The sequence below is a fragment of the Dasypus novemcinctus genome, chromosome 18 (assembly GCF_030445035.2).
Source record: "Dasypus novemcinctus isolate mDasNov1 chromosome 18, mDasNov1.1.hap2, whole genome shotgun sequence".
In the NCBI taxonomy this organism is placed as follows: Eukaryota; Metazoa; Chordata; class Mammalia; order Cingulata; family Dasypodidae; genus Dasypus; species Dasypus novemcinctus.
This window is the reverse complement of record NC_080690.1, coordinates 23,476,526-23,495,193: the sequence shown is the minus strand read 5'-3', so window position 1 is coordinate 23,495,193 and position 18,668 is coordinate 23,476,526. Positions and strand designations below refer to the sequence as shown.

The window sequence follows — 18,668 nt, the reverse complement described above, 5'->3', positions numbered from 1 at the left end:
GTTGTATACCAACAGCCATCATTTCCCAATTCTTCCTTGCTAAAAGAACCCTTCCTTATTTTATTAAGGAATGAAATGTGTCCTGTCTAAGCAATGCCAACCCCAGCCCCCATTGTCAGGTTTTCTGAAGCTCCCTTGTAAACCAGTAACTACTAATGAGATGTAAGAGGCAATTTTGGGGGGGAAGATTTTCTTCCCAAATAAAAGACAAACATGGAAGGAGAAAGTCTTTTGATCCTTACAGTCTTTGATCAGGATTGAAATTACCTGGAGTAGCAAGAAACCCACTGTATTCATGAGGAAACAACCATGAGGAAAAAAGCCAATATGAAAGGATCCCAGGGGGAAGGATAGAAAAGAGCCTGGGTTCTTGATAACAATGAACACTGAATGTGATAACACAAACACTGAATTACCTACCATCTTTAGTGGCATATTAAAATTGTTCAATGGCCTCTAAGATGTTTTCAACAGGTTTTGAAAATTTGCTTAACCCCAATTTTGAATCCATGATTCTCATGAACAAGTGAAAGCCAGAGTGTGGCCAATGTCCAGCAAGACTCTCTTAGTTCTAAGAAAGAAGCTTCCCCTAGAGTCTAGATTGTTCTTAATATACATGGAATCAGGTCTGATGGCTCCTTCTATGATATATCTCACAGTACAGATATTTTCCATTTCCAGGAGAAGACACCGTAAGCCCCATCACCACAAAAACAGGATAATTTGCTTATGCAGAGCCAGGTAAGTGCAGTAGCATTTCTGCATTGTGTAACCTGGATAAGTGTTGCCTGATAGAAAGCAGTTTCTCTGACCATGACCAATTATTAATAATGTCACAGGCACTTTGAGGATGAGCCAAGCAGAGCCATTGGTGAATAAATGGTTTCTATGAATAAATGTGTGTGTGTTTGTGTATGTCATCATCATCATCATCATCACTGATCAATATTTAAGAGATGAAATTTAGAACAATATATTTATTAAAATGTCTAGTTGTTTTACTGGAATAATCTAGGATCCAGCTGCAATGGGAATGCTTTCTCACAAAAGTTATCACTAGAAATACCATTATGGAGCACAGAGTATGGGGCTTCACCTCCAGGATTAATTTACCACATGTAAATAATTAGACTGCAGAACTTTTTGGGAGGGAGTAGGCTACTTCCAAAACATCATTTATAGGGAAACATAGATTGGTTTGGTTCTAGATGAACAGTCTGGCTGGAATACTGACTAAAATCATGCTGAACAAAATATACCAAGGCCATGGAAGCAAACCCAACAATTTAAGCAGTTCTGCAAAATAGTGAAGGTCTGGGTCAGATTTAGAAATGAATTTGTTTGTTTTTTTCCCTTGGGTTGCTAGCATAAAACCCTCTACAGTCTCCATGACTTTGACTGTTTAAAAGTTATTTTGGCCAAGTTTTTTGTCTAAGGTTTTGTATGTTCTAATAAAAATTAACTGTAATGCAGGGTTAAAAACAGCTATTCTAGAGCCATGTAGCCTTTTTCTAACCGATGGAGGACCCAGAAGAAATGGATGGCAAGCTTTTTCAAAGGTCCACTTAGTGAGATTTGGGGGAGCCCACTCAAGTGGGAAAGACCAAGGAAGAACAAGGCTTCTGTTGGTAGGATTATCAGAACACTCAAGGCAATAATCAGCTCTGTTAATATGATCTAAGAATACTTGATAGCACTCATTTTCAACAAGTTCAGTTTGGTACAACCAGTGGCCTAGTCTGAAACTAGGGAACCACTGTTGACCACAATTAGGGCAACATGAATTATCTAAGAACATCTGGGCCTACAAAGACAAAGGGGGAACAATGTAATGGCAAGAAGCAACAATTGCAAAAAGGAACACTTAAATAACCAGTGCTATTACAGGTTTAGTTTAGCAGTTTCTCAGTCCAACCCACATTATTTGGAGAGAGTTAAATTTGACTTGCACTTCCATGCAATTCTTCAAGATTTCATTGTCTATTTTTCACTCACTTGCAACTAAGTCTCTGAACTTAAGGGCCAATCAGTCTATAATGTTATCAGTCACTTACTAGCAGCAGAGATCTTAGAGTAGCTTCTTCAAATCCCACCTTCTCAAGAAAAGATAATGGGAAGCAGACTTGGTCCAATGGATAGGGCGTCTGCCTACCACATGGGAGGTGCACGGGTAAAACCCTGGACCTCCTTGACCCATGTGGAGCTGGCCCACGTACAGTGCTGATGCGCGCAAGGAGTGCCGTGCCATGCAGGGATGTCCTCCATGTAGGGGAGCCCCACGCACAAGGAGTGCACCCCGTAAGGAGAGCCGCCCAACACGAAAGAAAGGGCAGCCTGCCCAAGAATGGTGCCACACACACGGAGAGCTGACACAACAAGATGACACAACAAAAAGAAACACAGATTCCCGGTGCCGCTGATAAGGATAGAAGCAGTCACAGAATAACACAAAGAGAATGGACACAAAGAGCAGACAACTAGCGGGGAAGGGGAAAGAAATAAATTTAAAAATAATAATAATAAAATAAAGTAAAAAAAAAAAGATAAGGCTCTAGTCTATTTTTTTTTTCTTACATGTTATAAGTCGGTGATGGAATCACACAGAGGCATTCAGCTTTGTTGGTAAGGTATATTGTGTCTGCTTGGTGAAACAGAGGAGCTGACAGTCCAGTGGGTCTTTTGTTGGTGCTGGCACTCTTGCTATTGTAATACACGTACCCAAGTCTTAAGGCCTTGGCACTTTACAGTGATGTAGAGAGGTAAGGAAAACCTGATAGAATTCTCTCCAACATGGATCCAATGAAGTTTTTCTTGGGAGGACCTTTTTCAGGACCCAGTTACAGGAAAGTAGCTGATGGTAAGCCGGTTGGTGGTTCTGGGAATGCTGCACATACAAATTCTAGCAGTTTTAAATCATTGACAATCAGTAGCAGGGGAGCCCTTCGGTATTCTTTCAGCTCCACAGCACTAGCCCAGCTGCATCCCAGGCCACAGCTAAACAGCAACAGTTGTTGTTGTTGTTTTTCCAAGATTTATTTTTTTCCCCTTCCTCTTCCCCTTCCCCTCCCTCCCCCTACCCTGCTGCATTTGCTGTCTGTGTCCATTCGCTATGTGATCTTCTGTTATCTATTTCTCTTTTGTCTTCTCATTTTTTCTCCTCTAGGATTCACTGTGATTTGATCCTGGGGACCTCCAATGTGGAGAGAGGTTCGCTGTCAGCTGCGCTACCTCAGTTCCTGGTTTCTGCTGGCTTCACTTGACTCTCCCCTTTGTCTCTCTTTTGTTGCATCATCATCTTGCTGCATGACTCACTTGAGCAGGCACTTGGCTCGCCACACAGGCACTTGGCTCACCATGCAGGCACTCGCACAGGCACTTGGCTCAATACATGGGCACTAAGCTCACTACATGGGCACTCCACTCGCCACGCCGGTACTCACCATGCCACACAGGCACTCAGCTTGCCATGCAGGCACTGGCTTACACACAGGCACTCTTTTCTTCTTTTTCACCAGGAGGACCCAGGGATCAAACCTGGGTCCTCCCGTATGGTAGACAGAAGCCCTATCACTTGAGCCACATCCGCTTCTACCAACAGTTGTTTTTAAAGAGGTATAAACCCACAAGGACAAAGAAATGGAACAAAAAATAAAGGCAACAAAATTTTAGAAACTGGAAAGCAGATGGATGAATGATAACCTACTTAGCAGACTTAATAAAGCTGACAGTGGGAAAAGCCAAGAAACTACCTAAGGTACACTGTAGAACCCTCAACTGGGCTCAGGAATTGGAGATACTGGAACCCCTAGAAGGCAGAGTTAAAAACTACCTGATGTACAGGTTGAAAATCTGTTTAAGAAGCAGTTAGGGGAAACGGACTTTGGCCCAGTGGTTAGGGCGTCCGTCTACCATATGGGAGGTCCGCGGTTCAAACCCCGGGCCTCCTTGACCCGTGTGGAGCTGGCCATGCGCAGCGCTGATGCGCGCAAGGAGTGCCGTGCCATGCAAGGGTGTCCCCCGCGTGGGGGAGCCCCACGCGCAAGGAGTGCGCCCGTGAGGAAAAGCCGCCCAGCGTGAAAAGAAAGAGCAGCCTGCCCAGGAATGGCTCCGCCCACACTTCCCGTGCCGCTGACGACAACAGAAGCGGACAAGACGCAGCAAATAGACACCAAGAACAGACAACCAGGGGAGGGGGGGGGGGATTAAATAAATAAATAAATCTTTAAAAAAAAAAAAACAAAAGAAGCAGTTAGATTACTAGATCCCAATCTTCACTACAAACTCTTAGTAGCCAGTTGAATGATACCAGAGTGTCCCCCTCTTCCAAGGCAGGAAATTTAGTGTCTGGAGGAGGTAAAACAGAGAGTCTTTACACTGGAGGACAAGTAAAGCTAAAGGCAGAATACTATTCAAGAATTAAAGGCTAGTGCTTGCCTTAGCAGCACATACACTAAAGAATTAAAGACTAAATAAATATTTACTTATTAAATAATAAGATCTCCAAATTCAAAACTCCCCCATTTTGATTCCTGAATACTGGCTGCCAATCTCTAGGAGGGAAACTGAACATCAGAGGTTCCAAAAAATGACCTACCTGACCCACCAAATTCATTCTCTGAGAATCCATGGTCAACAAATTTCCAAAGAAGACATTATTGTCTCAGTGTCTCAAATATGAGTAGCATATTTGAGTATCTTAAATATGAGTAGCAACCAAGGATCATCAGAAATCTGAAGGAAACCAGAGACCAAGAAAAATAAAGAAGAAATTTTTTTTCAAAACTCCAAGGAGAAAGACTACGTAAGGAGAAAAAAAATCTATTAAAAAAGGCCCATCATTGATATATTTAAGAGAAGAATGCCAATTAACCCTTAAGCCCATGAAGCAAGAATAAGATACAATAAAAAGTAAGTAAAAAAGAGACTTTGCTAATTAAAAAGCATAATGAGAGCATAATATAAGAAATTTCCCAGAATTAAAGGAAATGAGTTTCCAGATCAAAAGGGCCCACAAAGTGCACAGCACAATGGATGAAGCAATTAACACCAAGGTACCTCAATGTGAAATTATCAAAACATTGGCATAAAGATTACACAGCCTCCAAAGAGTGAAAACAGGTAACATAAAGGATCAAGAACCAACATGCCTTTGGACCTCAAGAATAGCACTGGAAGTTAGAAGACTGTGGAGCATCACCTTCAATATTCTGACAGCAGATAACTTCCAACCCAGAATACTATTAATTCCAAACTATCAATCATGAAGGTAAAATAAAAATATCTTCAGATTTGTAAGGTCTCAAATTTACATCATAAGCACCCTTTTTCAGGAAGCTACAGGAGAATGCACTCCATCAACATGAGAGCATAAACCACAAAAGGGAGGTTTACACGGGATCCAGGAAACAGAGGATCAAAATAGAAAGGGTCCAAAGAGAATCTACAGGATGATGATACAGGAGTATCCCAGGGTAACAGTTGTGTGCTGGAACAAAGGGTGTACCACTTATTAATTTATTGCTCCTCAACTCCAAAACCCATCCTTCTTTGCCCAACTTTGTAATACTGGAACTGGACTCGATGGACCACATTTCTCTGGTTGGACTGATGTTAGGTAGGCTTAGCCATTAGAAGGTGCTGGAGGGCCAATCCAAGCTGGAAGAGAAAGAAGGGTCTTTTTCTTCTTTTGGTGTTCTGCTGTTTTGGGTGGTGACCCAGTGGATAGGCACGCAGGGATTCCAACATTTACCATCAGTGGCTCTCAAATTTCACAGTTCAGCAGATGCCCCAATTTGTCACCTGTGGACAGCATGTTCATGTGGCATCATGTCCTCTCCCAACAGATCTGAATCTCAGCCTTATAGGGTCTCCCTGTTCCAAGCTTTTAAGTTCCTTCCTTGTTTACTTTTCTCTCATTCCTAGTAGTAGCTACTTTCTGTAGTTACTACCCATATGACACCTTAGAGTTCTTTTTTACCCCATTACCTCATCAGCAATTCTTTTTTTTTTTTTTTTTTAAGATTTATTTATTTAATTTCCCCCCCTTCCCTGGTTGTCTGTTCTTGGTGTCTATTTGCTGCGTCTTGTTTCTTTGTCCGCTTCTGTTGTCGTCAGCGGCACGGGAAGTGTGGGCGGCGCCATTCCTGGGCAGGCTGCACTTTCTTTCACGCTGGGCGGCTTTTCCTCACGGGCGCACTCCTTGCGCGTGGGGCTCCCCTACGCGGGGGACACCCTTGCGTGGCATGGCACTCCTTGCGCGCATCAGCACCGCGCATGGCCAGCTCCACACGGCTCAAGGAAGCCTGGGGTTTGAACCGCAGGCCTCCCATGTGGTAGACGGACGCCCTAACCACTGGGCCAAAGTCCGTTTCCCTCATCAGCAATTCTTTATGTTAAATTCTCCCTGTCTAAACCACTGTTGTGGTTTCTGTCACTAGATTGAACCTTGACTAATACAGAGGGCAAACAAATCTAAACAAACCTGATTAGAAGACTCCTGAAAATAAAATTAATAGACTGCCTGAAGTGTCTGAACATCTTTAGACAACTGACCAAGATTTTGGGGTTAATGAGATAAGTAGATAAAAAACTAGGCAACAAGAAACAGAGACAGAGAGAAAGATAGAGAAGGAAAGAGTACAGAGAGAATGAGAACAATAGGTTGTGCAAGAAAGGAAAAGTAATAAAAGGACAACAAAAGGTTCTGCAGAAAAGGGACAGTAATCAGGGTATACTACATGTTCAGTGATGAATAGCATTTACCAAAAGATAATAAACACTGAATAATTATCTAATATAACTATACTGGGAAGCTTGGGGGATATGAGGAGTAGGAATGGGGGTTGTGGAACAAGGAACTAAATTTTCATCTTACATAGAAGGAGTTCAATATTTAATGCTAAAACTGAAAAATCAAGAAAAAATACAAGCATGCTATTTAGAGATACGAGGCTAATAAAAATTAGCTAAAAGAGCTAAAATTGGTTGCCTTTGAGAAGGGGGAAATGAAACAAAGGAATGAGACAGGACTGCTATCAGTTTTAACAAACCTGGGAGTTCTATATCACTCTTTAACCTATGTACATGTATAAATTTGATAAAACTAAATGTTAAAAATATATTTAAAAACCAAAAAGATAATATGCCATTATGGAATAATCTCTAAAATATAATGCTAATTGAAAAAGTAAAGCAGTTGATGTTATAGTATGCAATATTTTGTGTAAAAGGAAGGGAGGGAATATCCATATACGAATTTGCCTGCATATACAGACTAGACTATGACTACAAGGACAGATGAGAAATAGTAACACTGGCTGCCTCTAGGTAGTTTGGCAATGGGGTAGAAAGGAGATTTTCTGGGTGTACACCCTTCGAGTTTTGAAATATATCACATTTTACTAACTAAAGTCCTTAATTCATATTTCCTGTCTGCTATGACAAATACCACACAAGGGGTTGGGCTTAAACAACAGTAATTTATTGTCCCACAGTTTTGAAGGCTAGAAGGCTTGTTTCCTCCCAGGGTCAGTAGGACTCTGGCCTGCTGGCAATCCTTGGGGTTCCTTGGCTTGCATCTCTGCCTCCCATCACACGGCAGTGTCCTCTCCTTTTTCTTCTAGGTTCCATTGACTTCTGGCTTCCAGCTCCTCTCCGTGGCTTTTTTTCTCTGTCTGAACTTATGCTTATGAAGGACCCCAGTAATTCATATTAAGGCCTAACATCATTCAGGTGCGCGGTACCTTCACTAAAATAACATCTGTAAGAGATCCTATTTACAATGAGTTCATACCCAAAGGAATGTGGATCAAGACCAAGAACACATGTAAATCAGATGATATAATTCCATCCAACACAGTTATTTTATTTTTTACTTAATGTCCTTTTTCTTTTCCAGTGTCCTAACCAGGATACCACATAACATTTCCTTGTCATGTCTCCTTAGGCTGTTTTTCATTCTAATAGTTACTCAGACTTTCCTTGTTTTTAATAAATTTTACATTTTTGAGGGAAAATGGTCAAGTATTTTATGGAATGCCCCTCAACTGGGATATGTCTAATGGTTTTCTTATGATTAGAGAGGGCTATAGGTTTGGATGAAGAAAACCATAGAAGTAAAGTGCCATTTTCATCACGTCATATCAAGGGCGCATATTATCACCATAATTATCAAATGTTAATCATCTGGCTGAGGCAGTGACTGTTAGGTTTTTCCAGTATAAAGTTGCTCCTCCCTCTCCCCTCCATACTGTACTCTTCGGATAGAAGTCACTATGCAGCCCACACTTAGGTGGTAAAATACCTACATAAATTATTTGTGCTTCTTCTGAAGATTTGTCTATCTCTTACTTTTATTTATTTATTTCAGTATGAATTCATGGACATCTATTTTATAATTTGGGGTATAATCCAATACTACTTTTTTTGCTCACATTGTTCCAGCATTAGCCATTAGAAACTCTTTCATTTGTTTCCTGTATCCCTTTTCCTGTACTTCCTTCAATGTGGACTTTTTTTTAACACTTTGTGCTTTCTGGTACTATAAGTATAATTTCCCAGCAAGTCACCCCTAGATTGTAGTGATTTGGAACTGTATTTACCCAGAATATCATGTTCTTGGAGCTAATCCATTCCTGTATGATATTTTGTTGGGGCTGCTTCAGGTAAGGTATGACACATCTCATTCAGGAAAGTTCTCTTTTTTTTTTTAAGGTATTTAGATGACATAAATTTATATTAAAAATATAGGGGATTCCCATAAGCCCCACTCCCCACACTCCCCACATTTACCCACATTACCAACATCCTTCATTAGTGTGGTAATTCATTGCAATTGATGAACACATTTTGGAACATTGCCGCTAAGCATGGATTATAGCTTACATTGTAGTTTACACTCTCTTCTACACAAATCTGTAGGTTATGGCAAGATATATAATGGTCTGTATCTGTTGTTGCAATGTCATTTAGGACAATTCCCAAGTCTCAAAAATGCCCCCGTATTATATCTGTTTTCTCTCTCTGGGACCTCAGAACCTCCAGTGGTCACTGACTCCACATCAATGATATAATTTCTTCCATGCTAGAATCACAATAGGTCTATAGTAGAATGCCAGGAAGTCCACTCTAGTCCATAGTTCATTCTCCAAACCTAAGGAATCTGGGTTGGTGATGCCCACTCCACCTCTAATTGAGAGGGGGCTTCAGTCCCATATGGTTGATGGATGGGACTCTTGCTTGCAGTTGTAGACTCTCTCGGTTCCTTGGTATGGTGGTTGTCCATTATCACCACGTTGTTAGCTGTCCTGGGTGAGTCTAATGGACTGGAGAGTATTTGTTGCAACTCTGTTGAGGCTCAGGGTCCAGCTGGCACATGAGCAGCCCAAAGATTCAAGTCTCTTGGATGTACACTTACCAACTCCAGCACCAACTGTAGGTTCCAAAGAAAGGACAGAAGAGCCAAGTGTAGTGAAACCACAACTGAGTCCAACTCTGTCACACTGGGAAGCACAGACTCCAAAGCAGGACCCACTGGCAAGGCATCAACCTCTTGAACTATCTGAACATAATGCCTGGGTGTATCCAGAGCCCTCAGTAACCCTCAATGGGATCCTGCTGAGACACGTATAAGCGGAACTTCTGGAATGACCTCCTGACTCACTTTGAAGTCTCTTAGTCATATAAACTCATTTGTCTTTACCTCTTTCCCCTATTGGTCAAGGTCATTTTCCAGTTGCATTGCTAGTTGGTGCTTGGAGGTAATCCCTCAGTGCCAGGGAGGCTCATCCCTGGGAGTCATGTCGATGCTTGGGGGTAGGGGATTATTGCATTTATATACCGAGTTTGGCTTAGAGAGAGGAGTCCTTTATAAACGGAATGAATACAGAGAGAGAAAGTCATGGAAGAAGCTGAAAGTAATGAAACCTGGAGGAGAAATGAGAGACCAATGGATACCGCCATGTGGCAAAGGAGCCAAGGATCACTGGCAGCTGGTCTTCAGAAAGATGTGTACACAAACATTCATAACAGCATTATTCATAATAGCCAAGATCCAGAAGCAACCCAAATGCTCATCGACTGGTAAATGCAAAAACAAAATGGTGATATATTCATACTTATGGCACATTATTTAACAATAAAAAGAAATATTTATAAAACAACATTGAATCTCAAAAACATGTTAAGTAAAATAAGTCAAACATGAAATAGTATGTAAGATATGATTCCATTTATGGGGAAATTATACACACATATAAGTTATATAGATATGTTTGGATGTTCATTGGGTATTGACAGAGTGGGTAGTTTCACATGACAACTAAGGGAATACTCAGTTCCCACCCCGGGGAGCTCTGTCACATTCCCCAATGGAACAGCAACAATCCCCCAAGTGCAAGGGCAAAGACCAGTGAAGAAGGATGGCCCAATAATGGTCCCTTGATACTGATGACTAAGCTTATGAGCCTGTGTGCTTGAAATTTCAACTTGGCCTAGAGCTGCAGGGTGCCTAAGAATTACCTCCTGAGAGCCTCCATGTTGCTCAAATGTGGCCACTCTCTAAGCCAAACTCAGCGTATAAATGCATTACCTTCTCCCGAGTGTGGGACATGATTCCTGGGGATGAGTCTCCCTGGTGCCAAGGGATTACTACCAAGCACCGGCTGGTGATGCGACTAGAAAAAGACCTTAAATAAAAGGGGGAAATGGTAAAGACAATTGACTTTATATGATTAAGTGACTTCAAAATGAGTTGGGAGGTCATCAGAGGGGTTGCGCTTATGCATGTCTCAGCAGAATCTCAGAGACAGCCAAAGTAGATACAACCCCAGGTAGTGGTGTTCCTGAGGGCTATGGAGACACCCAGGGCCTACAGGGCAGATGGCTCTAGAGTTCATTGCCTTGCCAGTGGGCCCTACACTGGAATTTGTGCTCCTGAGTGTGATGGAGTTGAACTTAGATGTGACTTCTCTACACATGCCTCTTCTGTCACTTTTACTGAACCTGTGGTTGGTGCTGGGGTTGGTAAATGCCCAGGAGACTTGAATCTCTGTACTGTCCATATGCCAGCTGGGCCCTGGGCCCTGAGCCCTAGCGGAGTTGCAACACCTACTCTCCAGTTTGTTGGACTTACCCAGATCAACTAACAAGGAGGTAAGGATGGTCAACCACACCAAGGAACTGAGAGAGTCCACAACTGCAAGCAAGAGAATCCCATCCATCAGGTATGTGGGATCTAAGGCCCCTCTCAATTTAGAGGTGGAGTGGGCATCACCATCCCAGGGTCCTCAGGATAGAGGAATAAAATATGGATTAGAGTGGACTTACCGGACTTAAAATAAAAAAAATTATTTTAACTTTAGCAATGGAAGAAATTATTTCACTGATGTGGAGACAGTGGCCACGGGAGTTGCTGAAGGCAGGGAGAGGGAAAACAGGTATAATATGGGGGCATTTTTGGGACTTGCAGTTGGAGGCAGGACATTATATATCCTGTCATAACTCACTGAATGGACTGGGAGAGAGTGGAAACTACAATGTAATCTATAACCCATGCTGTGTAGCAGCGCTCCAAAATGTATTCACCAAATGCAATGAATTTACCACACTAATGAAAGAAGTTGATGTGGGAGGAGTGGGGTGGGGATGTGGGGAGTGGGGTATATGGGAACCTCTTATATTTTTTAATGTAACATTTTGTGTGATCAATGTATCTTTAAAAAAAGATAATAAAAAATAAAAAATAAATTATACAAAAGAAAACTGGTGACAAAAAGAAGATCAGTGATTGCTTAGGGTTGGGGGTGAGGAATGGGACCAACTGCAAAGGAACACTAGGAAAAAATTGAGGGTGAGTGAACTTTTCTATATTTTTAGTGTCCATGATACACTAACATTCTGTATAAAATTATCATAGCTCAAGCTGTACACCTAAAATGAGGGAATTTTACTGTATGTAAACAAAGCATTAGTAAAAATATATATTTCAGGAAAATATAATTTGAATGCAAAAATAACAATATTACTGGACAACTGATAAAAAATGTAGAAGTAAAATGTATGGCAACAATAGCATAAAGAACAGAGGGATATTGTTGTAAGGGTCTTACAATAGAATGAAACAATAATATTATTTGAAGATAAACCATAATAAATTAAAGATACATAATGTAAACCCTATAGTGACCACTGAAAAAAATATTTAGCTAATAAGCCAAGGTGAGTTTTACTGGAATATATAAAAATAATATGAAAGAAGTAAGGAGCACTGAAAGGTAAAACAGACAAATCCACAATCACAGGTGGCAATTTCAACAATTTCTCTTGGTAATTTATAGAACAAGTACAAAGAAAATCAGTGAAGCTTTAGAAAACTTGAATAACACTATCCACTAATTTGATTGGACATTTATAGACCATTTCACTCAAAACAGCAACTATACAATCTTTTCAAGTACAAATAGAATAGTCACCAAGTTAAACCTTACACTGGGCCACAAAATAAATCTCAGTAAGTTTAAAAGGACTGGAGTCACACAGAGTATGCTCTCTGACTACAATAATATTAAATTAGAAATCCTGGTTATGGGTCTTATTTGTATGTTTCTTTGCATGCCTAGTAATTTTTTATGAGTTGACAAGCATTGTGAATTTTACATTGTTGAATGCTGTATTCCATTGCATTCCTCTAAAAAGTGTTATATTTTGGTTTGACACACAGCTAAATTACTTGAAGATCAGTTTTTGTGGCTTGCTTTGTTAAGCGGGGACAAGAGCATCCTTTACTGTAGGGCTTATTTAGCCCCACTATTAGGGCATTATCCTTCTGAGGACTTAATGTCCTATGTATTACAAGGCCTTCAACTCAGGCCACTAGGAGGGTTAGCTATTCTCAGACCTTCATGAACTTTCAGGAATTATCTGGCTTACTACTTTCTGTTGGTTCTTTCCCTGTCCTCAAGATGTTTTACCCCATGAATGCACTCAGCGGAAGACTGCAGGGATCTCTCTGCATATCTCTAGAGCACTTTCTCTATACAACATTTTCTCCAAAAGCATCTTGCAAATTCTTACTGAATCTGCCTCTCTGAATTCTGATTTCCAACTCAGCAAAAACACCAAACTGTTTAGGTCCCCCTTTCCTATGCTGAGTCCTGAAAACAACCTTGAGGAAGTAAGGTGGTACAATCGCAGGGCTCATCTCATTTTTTCCCTTCTCTCAGAGTTCATAATCCTATGCTGTTTTTAGTGCAATGTCTGAAAGTAGTTGTTTCATATATTTTTTCTAATATTCTAATAGTTATGGTTAGAGTGCTCTTCTCACAACGTTTAGCAGAACTTATATCTGATATGTTGTTTATTAACATCCTATTATTTCATAAGGTTTAGGAAGAGATGAGACAAGTGTGTGTGCTCAGTGTATATCATGAAGCAGAAGTCCCTATGAAGCACTGTAAAAAGCATGAAACTAGACCTCAGGGTAAATACAATCATGAATTAGTCATGAGAAGTCAAATTTAAATCATGAGTATGAACTATGATTTTATGATATAAAGGAGATAGAGAAGAATAAATGCAGCATTACTCAGACATGGAAAAGTAAGATAAAATATTGATAATGTGACTGATTGGGAAATAAGAGTTTTGGTGTTGTTGCCTTTTTAAAAAAATTTTGGAATAGTTATTCAGGAAATGAAGGTATATATAAACTTAAAACATTCTCCAACAGATTTTTTTTTTTAAGATTTACTTAATTTTTTTTATCCCCCCTCCCCAAGATGATTCTCTCATCTGTCTGCTCATTGTTTGCTCACCTTCTCCAGGAGGCACCAGGAACGAACACAGGACTTCCCACATGGGAGGCGAGTGCCCAATGGCCTGAGTCATCCACTCCCTCTCCAACTGATTTAAGATGACATTCTGGGAAGCAGATGTGGCTCAAGCGATTAGGCTCCCACTTACCGTATGAAGATCCCTGGTTCAGCTCCCAGTGCCTCCTAAAGAAGACAGCGAACTGGTACAAAGGACAGGTGTGGCAAGCTGACACAAGAGACAGTTGTTGTAAAAAGCATATTAAGAGACACATCAAAGCAGGGAACAGAGGTAGCTCAAGCAATTGTATGCCTCCCTCCCACATCAGAGGTCCCAGGCCCAGTTCCTGGTGCCTCCTAAAGAAACATGGAGGGAAAACGGACTTTGGCCCAGTGGTTAGGGCGTCCGTCTACCATATGGGAGGTCCGCAGTTCAAACCCCGGGCCTCCTTGACCCGTGTGGAGCTGGCCATGCGCAGTGCTGATGCGCGCAAGGAGTGCCGTGCCACGCAAGGGTGTCCCCCGCGTGGGGGAGCCCCACGCGCAAGGAGTGTGCCCGTGAGGAGAGCCGCCCAGCATGAAAAGAAGGAGCAGCCTGCCCAGGAATGGCGCCGCCCACACTTCCCAATCCGCTGATGACAACAGAAGCGCACAAAGAAACAAGACGCAGCAAATAGACACCAAGAACAGACAACCGGCGGGGGGGGGGAGTAAATAAATAAATAAATCTTTAAAAAAAAAAAAAAAAAGAAACATGGAAGACGAACGGACACAGAAAGTGCAAACAACAAGGTGGGGCGGGCGGGGGAATAAATAAATAAAATAAATCTAAAAAAAAAAAAAAAGACATTCTGAGACAACCACAAGAAATCAAGGAACAATTTTATTAGTCTATCAACATTTTGTCAGGAAACTTCAGGGCTTAGAAACAATGTGATTTTCTCGTTTTATTCTTGCCAATGGAAGAGACTTCAGAAAAAAGAGGAAGCTCCACAAAATAACTGGCTTGCTGCACTGATGTTCATTAAATGGATATGGACTTCTGGACTACATCTTAGGATATAAGAATAATGATCTCTGGCCAGGGAAAGTACAGCCCTATCTCAAGAAGTCAGCAAGAACATTCTGCCTAGAATCAACTGACTGATGAAGTAGGTGATGTAATCAAGGAAACTTCTAACTGAATATGGAGGGGGAAGAGATTGTTTAAAAGTACAGATAAATCCATTAAAGAACTATGCGTAAGAAGCACACATGAGAATTATTGTGCAGGTGATACTCATTAATCAAATATAGAAAAAGGGAATAAGACCACAGACAGCTCCAAATATCTATATACCAATGGAATTAAATGAAATTTGAGATTTTTCTATAGAGAGATTGGAATTCTTTTACTAATATCATCAAAACTTTGTGGGATACAGGTCTCTCTGAGGCTTGTATAATACCATACCACAAACTTCACCTGAAATTTAAAAAAAAAACAAAAAAAACACAATTTTCTCTTCAGGCTTTAGTGCTTTCTAGGACTGAGTACTTACACTTAGAAAGATTAAATTTCTCCGTACTTCTTCTAGGTAATCATATATCATCTCTAAGTTATAATTTTATTTCTTTTTAGTGTTCATACCTTTTATTTCTTTTATTAAATTAAATTTGGGCTTGCCTTATTCCTAATTTATACATTGTAAAAAAAAAAAAGTCTATTTAATAAGATCGATTAAAATTTTAGGAAGGACTAAAAAGAGGGATGCCTGTTATCTTTGTTACTATTAAAAAGTGTCTTGGAAATTTTAATTAATTTCATAAAAGAAATGAAAGATATGAACACTACAAAGAAAAAATTATCATAATTTGGAAATGAAATATGATTACCTAGATAGTTCTGAAAATGTCTAAAAACTATTAATAAAAAAAGTTCTGTAAGGTAAACAAACACAAAATTAATAGCTTTTGTTTATATTAGAAATTAGAAAATATAACTGGAGCTGGAAAAATATTGTTTTTTTCAAATATTATATAAACTACAACATGGGTGAACCTTGATGACATCATGTTCAGTGAAATACACTGATCTTACTCTGAAATAATTTGAATATATAAATTAATAATCAGAAACTAGAATACAGGTCACCAGGGGCTGGGTAGGGTTAAAGAATGGGGAGATAATCCTTGGTACAGTTTCTATTTACGGTGACAGGAAAGTTTTGGTAATGGATGGTAGTGATGAAAACATAACACTGTGGATGTTATTAACACCACTGAATTATATATTTGAAAGTGGTTAAAATGGGAAATTTTAGGTTATATATGTTACTGGAGTAAAAGTTAAAAACAAAAGAAATATACAATAAAAACAATGAACCCTAATGTAAATTATGGACAATAGTTATTTGTATAATTATAATAGTTTCATCAATTGTAAAAAAAGTACCACACAAATGTGTTAATAACAGGGAAAACTTGCATGTGTGAGCTGGGTATATGGGAATGCTATACTTTCTGCATGATTTTTCTGTAACCCTACAAGTCTCTAATAAAAAAACAAAATACATTTTTTTAAAAATGGGCAAAGGACTTGAATAGACCTTTCTCCAAAGAAGATTTACAAATGGCTAATAAGCACATGAAAACATGTTCATTATCATTGGTCATTAGGAAAATGCAAACCAAAACCACAATGAGACCACCTTACAACCACCAGGATGACTATTTTTAAAAACAAAACAACAGGTATTGGCAAGGATGTGGAGAAACTGGGATCTTCATGCATTGCAGGCAAGGATGTAAAATAGTGTAGCTACTGTGGAAACCAGTTTGGCAGGTCTTTAAAAAGTTAAACAGAATTACATATGACCTGTAATTTCTCTCCTAGGTATATACCCTAAAAAAGAGAAAACTCAAATGGATACTTGTATACCAACATTCACAGCAGCATTATTTCCAACAGCCAAAAAGTTGAAATAATCCAAGTATCCATCAATAGATAAACTGATAAAATACAGTATATACATATACAATAGAATATTATTTAGCCATTAAAAAGGAATAAAATTCGGATGCATGCTACAACATGGGTGAACCTTGAAAACATTATGCTGAGTGAAATAAATCAGACACAAAAGGACAAATATTCTAAGATTCCACTTAAATGAAATATCTAGAACAAGCAAATTCATAGGGACAAAAAGTAGATCAGAGGTTACTAGGGGCCAGGGCAGGGAGGAATAAATGGTTATTGCTTAATAGATACATTGTTTCTGTTTAGGGTAATGAAAAAAAAATTGGGTAATAGATAATGGTAGCACGACACTGTAACTTAAAAAAAGATTAAAATGGCAAATTTTATGTTTACGTATGTTACCACAAGAATTTTTCTTTAAAGAATGAAGGGAAACTATACCAAATAGTTGCAAAAAATACTATAAAACTATAGTATTCTATAGTCTGCTGGAATAGGAATAGATGGAACAGAAGAGTCCAGAATCAGAATTTAGTTACAAAATTTAGTATACGATGGAAGTAAGTAACAACAAGGGCTCAAAACCAACTGACTCAGCTCAAATCATGGCTCTTCCACTTCTTGTGTGAACTGAGGCAAGTTGCTTAAGTTCTTGGTCCTTAGCTCACAGGGTTATTGTAAAGATCAAATAATATATGTGACTTACAAGGATCTATACCTAGTACCATATACAATCAATAAATGTTAGAAATTATAATCATAAAAAGTTCTTAAAAACTAAGAAAAAGACAAACCTAGTTGAAAAAGGGGCAAAGGATGTAAATAGGCAATCCATAGAAGAAATACATATAGCCAATAGAGAGAGAGATGTTAAAGTGCTCAACTTCACAAATAAGGAAATGTAAAATTTTTAAAAACATGAGATTATTTTTCATCTATTGAATCAGCAAATATTAAAAAGTTTAATAATACCCAGGATTGGCAAGGATGTGGAAAAATACAGTTGGTATGAGTGTACCAACTTTTCCAGAACCAATAATAGCTAAAATTAATTAAACATTTATTATTTATCAAGAATATCCTCAGCACTTTATATAGGTTATTTAATTTTATGTTATTCTTACAACATCTCTAGGTATTTTGGTAGGTACTATTATTATCCCCATTTACCAATGGTGAAACTTAAGCACATACAGATTAAATAACTTGCCTAAAGTTTCACAGGCAGAAATGATGCAGCAAGAATTCAAACTCGTGCAGTCTTACTCTATAGTTTTTTTTTTTTGCTATTATTATTACCCACTATGGTATGATGCTGTCTATATTGCAATAGCTATCAAAATGTGAAAAATGCACACTCAGACTTAATAATTCTCTCCTATAAACTTGTCTTATTAAAATATATAAATATGAAAAAATATATGTACATAGATGTTCATGGTAGCATTTTTTATAATAGAAACAGTCCAAATGTCCATCAACTTATAACTGGATAAATACAATGGAATATTATTCAGCTATTAAAAAGGAATGAAGTATTGATACATACTACAACATGGATGAACCTTGAAAACAGGATGTTAAGTAAAAGAAGCCAGGCACAAAAGACCACATATCATATGATTCTATTTATATGAAAAGTTTAGAATAATCAAATCTATAGAGACAGAAAATAGATTAGAGTTTGCCTAAGGCTAGAAGGGATGGAGAGAATACAGAGGGTGACCATTTAATGGCATGGGGTTTCTTTATAAGGTGATGAAAATGCTCTAAAATTGATTATGGTAATGGTTGCACAACTCTATGAATATACTAAAAAACAATGAATTGTGTACTTTAAATGGGTGAATTGTATGGTATGTGAATTTTATCTCAATAAAGCTGTTACCAAAAAATTA

At 38.9% G+C, this 18,668-nt stretch overlaps 1 protein-coding gene across 1 annotated transcript in view; it reads right to left on the bottom strand.

Moving 5' to 3' along the window:
- The window catches only part of TERB1 (telomere repeat binding bouquet formation protein 1), a 105,377-nt gene that overhangs the window by 13,992 nt on the left and 72,717 nt on the right, over positions 1–18,668 (bottom strand). The window lies entirely within an intron of this gene.